This window comes from Pomacea canaliculata, linkage group LG7 (assembly GCF_003073045.1).
Source record: "Pomacea canaliculata isolate SZHN2017 linkage group LG7, ASM307304v1, whole genome shotgun sequence".
Classification (NCBI taxonomy): Eukaryota; Metazoa; Mollusca; class Gastropoda; order Architaenioglossa; family Ampullariidae; genus Pomacea; species Pomacea canaliculata.
The window spans coordinates 19,936,906-19,942,210 of NC_037596.1; positions in this window are offsets into that span (position 1 = coordinate 19,936,906).

The window sequence follows — 5,305 nt, forward strand, 5'->3', positions numbered from 1 at the left end:
GAAGGCGTGTGGGTGTCAACTTTTGCCCATTTGCTGGCAGCCATCTGCCACATACAGTGATCTTTGACAGCTGTGTTAGAACAGTCTTCACTCTCTTTCCCCTTGCGGTCATCCATTTTAACTATGATTGTCTCTCTTCTCAAGAGACTGTGCAGCGCTATTAAGAAAAATCCCATTCTGAACTGCCTGTAGATCCCCTTTGAACAGATGAGAGTCATCAGACAGAACCTCAAAGTGTTGAGTCACTGGTTGATGACACAGATGTTCAAGATCCATGAAGCACCAAGTGAAATAAACTGGTCATGCTGGGGTCTGTCCTTGGCACAGTCCCTTTCAGCACTACTGTGTCCGCGAACTCCCTCCGGGGAAGAGACCGTGTAGATGTAGGTTGCCACACATGATTCCGTCACTTCGGTCCTATCACACTCTCCGATACCGGGGTCCTCTTCCAAATCACACATACACCTCGTTCTCACATTTACCCGCGTGTTCTCACCTCACTACAATTGCTTATCAATTCAACACTCGAAGATTAATTACAGCCTAAGAGCCCCACCACCCGCATGACCCAATGAACTAACTCAAGGCACAATTTAGTGTAATAAAAGAAAGTTATTAATTCTCTCATCGAGAGGATTCCCATATTCCAAATTATGGCTGCAAAATGATACAGTTTCAAATATAATAATGGTCGTTATCTTTAGGGTGTCCCGTTATTCTAAGCTTGTTCTCCTTCTTCTAGTCAGATACTATAGTGAGCCACGACCTTTTAACTAATCAAACTACACACTGCAAAGACCACACGCCACTATCTTTACACACAAGTCTCTAGTCACGTGAGGGCCTCCTTGATCGACGTCCTGGAATCTTTCTTCTGTTCCCGTCGTTCGTGTCGGCTCTTTTTCACGCGCAGAGATTCTGGCACCACCGCGTGCCTACTGTAAATTTCTCGTCCCTTAGGCCGGACTGCTGTCTCAAAGCTTAACAGCGCCTAACAGGACGACACTTATCTAGCCAGCCTTTTGTCCTTCTACTGTTTGCGACCAAACAGATGCTGGAGATGATTGCCCGTCTGGTACACTCTGCGACAGAGGGGTCTTCCACACCTCTGAGTCGGTTGTGCTGGAGTTGTCACGAACAGGTGGAATTCCCCAGACGAACTGCAGCAGAGAATCTGAACAGCCCTAGAACAGATTTCGGCTACAACCTCCCTCCTCTCGAGCACCAGTGCGAAAGACCACGAGTCTTGACCGATCACCTACTAAATCTCGTCTGCGAGGATCATTCTCTCTCTTCGCGATTGGTCAAACATACTTCAGTCTTACCCTTCAACCATTCTTCTACCTAGTCTACAACCAATCATACATAGCTAACGCATGATAGACAGGTGGTACTGGGGCTTATTCCAGCCCACACTACACCCCTCTTTACCTCCCTCCCACACTAACGACGCAATCTGTGACTACGGCGCCGTCCAGTCTTGCTTCCCATTCACCCTGTGTCCAGCGCTGTTGTCATGTCTCAGGTGTACCGCGGACTTCTATAGTTAACGGGCATAGGCTGACAATGCTCTCTGAGAGATCCCCTGTACCGACACCTACCATCCCACATTCCAATCTGACTTGATCTATGTCCGTCGTGATGTAAGCGGTCCGCGGTCACGGGCCTACTGATTCCAGGGGAGATAAACAGTGGTGAGACTTCCTGGCCCTTTGTCCACCCGACGGTCCAGTGCCTCCAAAGGCCGACTATTCGTCTCGACATACCTCACCGCAACACACCCTACAATTAATTACCCGTTCGACCTTCTGACAGTCTGCTTTACCAGCGCGACCGCCTGTTTCGTGGAGGGAACAGAAGTGAGACACCAACACTATAGCCCTATACTCAGTGTTGTCCATAGGAATGGGAATCCCATGGGAATCCCATGGGAAACGTCCCATGGGATGGGATGGGATGGGACAGCACACATTTGTTTATTTCCCATGGTCAGTCGATTACTTGTATATTTTGCATAAATACAAATTTACTGTTATTTTTCATTCAATCAAAGGATTTAAATCTTTCCTCTGATCAATCATCTATTGTATGTGAAGTAGCAGGAATTATAGAAACAAAAGCGAAAAAAAGTGGTTTCAGTGTTGTCCATAGGATTGTTATCGTACCATGGGAATTCCATGGGGAACGTCCCGTGGGATGGGACGGGGGATGGGACTTAGGCATATAATTGCCATGGGAGGGATGGGGAAGGATAGAAAAAATATGTTCCCATGGACAACCCCTCGCCTATACTAGTTATCACATGACAACTTGCGGGTGTTGTTGTTATGGAATCTGTGGATATTTTGAGAAACATAAAATCGGTTGACATTTTTTGTTACATATACATTATAAGTCAATCCATGCTAAGCATTAAATGATACTACACTTTACTCACAGGGATATTTTTTTTATCTGCAGCTATATGTTTTTGATGTTACTGTCCACTTGTTGTGGGTTTGTTACAAGCCTTATCACTGACTTGCGAAATTCAAAAGCTATGGTGAATAGGCAGTACATTTGGACTGTGCTTATATTTCAAGATTCAGAGCGCCTGTAGTGTAATAAGAGTGATTATGGGCAAGAGACATTTAAAACTCTGATGGTGGGTCTGAGAAAGACAAAAAGTGGCAGTTAAGGTTTGCTTGTGTTTTTAGTTAACAGCACTTGATCCTGGACGTCTCTGTCAACCTTTTCCTGAGGTATGTTTCATCAACACTTGATCCTTAATACATTGTCACGACTTGATTCTAGATGTTTACGTCTACACTTGCCCTTGCAATGTTTAGTCAGCATTTACTCCAGGATTTGTCAGCATTAGGATTCAGAATTTATTTGATAGCAGATCACCTACATTAAAATACTTTCGTTACTACTTCAGAATTTATTTCATGTCCAGGAGCAGTTACATTTGAATATTGTTAGATTTGACATTTAGCAGCTGGAAAGTAAAACAGTTTAAAAATGCGCCAGACTAGAGCCTGTGTAACACTATATGAAATATCTAGTGATATAACTAATGAACAGTCAAATGTCAGCAACATCGTACAGCACGTATCTTAGCATCCTGAACAAATACAATAGCTTTAGTACTCTAGGCACAATCTGGTATGGCTGCCTGGCATGCATGTTGTCTACACCTCAACTGGTAATAGTTTTCGGGCAGATACTTAATGTCTAACTTTTCATGCCATAGCTGGCATAGCAGATATTTGGTGTCAGGGCACAGGGACTTGCACGATAGTGTCTACAGGATCCAAGTGGGCAGAAAACTGCCCTGACAGATATTTAAAAATGTATATAGATGTTCTTATTAAATGATGAGGTCTTAATCCCAATTGAAAAAACATTTTCGTTTTACAAGAAAGTAAAAAGATAATTGTCACAGGAATATCATTACATGTACAATATAATTAAGGCATACCTTTTCTTTCTCCTTTCTTGTCATCCATTACTGGAGCTGCAAAGAGCGGAATGTCGTCATGTTGTGACGCACGCCACACACACACGCAAAAACACACGCGTACAAACACGCGCTCACACAAACGCTCACACACACGTGCACAGACGCGCACACACCCACGCGCAAACAAGAGAACACACACACACGCGGGAACACACGCGCACGCACTCACGCGAACACACACGCGCGCACACTCCCACACAAACACACACGCGCGCACACACACGCAGGCACACACACGTGCACACTCACACGCAAACACCCACGCGCGCTACATCCCACACGCGCATCATCCTGTCGATGAACTGCTACCTGACCTGTTCAAGGCCAGAAAACAGTGTCGGATTAGCAATAGAAACGTAATATAAAGAGGGGCAGTTGGTACCCTGAGGCATACAGGTCCCTTTCGGGTGGACAATCAGGGGTATTAAGATTGTTTTCTCCCTTTGTGCACGTAGCTGAGCCTGGGAATCGAGGCCGCTTACGAAATGTGGGGCAGGGTTCACCACTTGACAGGTACGTTCGTTGAATTGACGGGTGCTATGGAAAGGTCAGTACACTCGGCACATGAGAACACGAGTTTTGTCTTCTTTACACTGCCCGACTGGCACCTGCTGCGAAGGGAGAGCTAGACGGAGTGTCGCGACAGTCGGGGTTAGATGTGGCCGGACCGTGGGAGAGGAGCGGTGGATAGATGATGTGGGTTACATACCGAGTATAGCGCGTTATGGGGTGTAGTACCCTCTAGTCAGAGTTCGATGCGTCAGACCAAGTTCTGATGTAAGTGAAGGGGCCCCCGTGCCCCGGCTTTTATTCGACTGCGTACTTTCTTTTTTCTTGAAAGTGATGTCAGAGCTTCGGGATAGCCTTCGGAACTCGTCGGAGCCTTCTGGCACAGCGTGACGTCAGCTACCCGCTTGCACACTTCCTTCTAAGCCCCGGAACCTCCGCTTTTACACTCTCTTTGACAGGTTTTAAATTTGTTCTGGGGGACTCATTTGGTCCAATCTATCTACAACTTTTAAATACTGTGAATCGTGAGACGATGCCGTGAAGGTGAACATAAAGTGAATTGGTGAAAGGCAAAATAGCTATGGCCTCTTACGAACTGATGACAGGTCCAAGGTAACAATCAATGAGGGCGCATTCCACACAAGTCGAGACGAATGTTTTCTACAAGTACGGGCTGGGGTTGGGTTAGTTAGTACAAAGCCTTCGTGAGCTTCGCTCTGTAAGTCTAGTGGTTTTATTTTCATCTGAGGTCCCTGATTTTGAGAGTAGGTGTGTGTTCGAAAAACTTGGGGTGGGGATCGTTTTTATTTTGCGTTTGGGAGAATGTTTTTCGTTTTGAATGTGATACTTATATCATCTGAATTAAAACTTAATGAAAGTAAATTTAATTTAAATTTAATGAAATTTAGCGGAATACCTTATGGTTCACTCAATCATATTATGCTGTTGAATCTGGCGTCAACAAAATTGAGTAAAGAACATTTGAGAACATTATATCTACTTTTAAGACGTATATCCAGCTAGAATTACATGACTTTCTCTGGGAAATCAACAGGTTAATGAAGGCTGTGATAAAATTGATCAATATTGGGATAACGAAAAACCATTCCAAGCAAGAAAAAAATCCCCACCCAAGTTTCGAACTCACCTACTCTTCAACTCAGCTACACTGCACTAGAACTAGCAGAGGCGGAGCATTACAGAGCTTCTTGCAATCTACTAATTGTTTAGAAACATCGGTCCTCGCTTGTGTTTTGAGATGCCCTCGTTGCATTTACCTTGATCTGTATT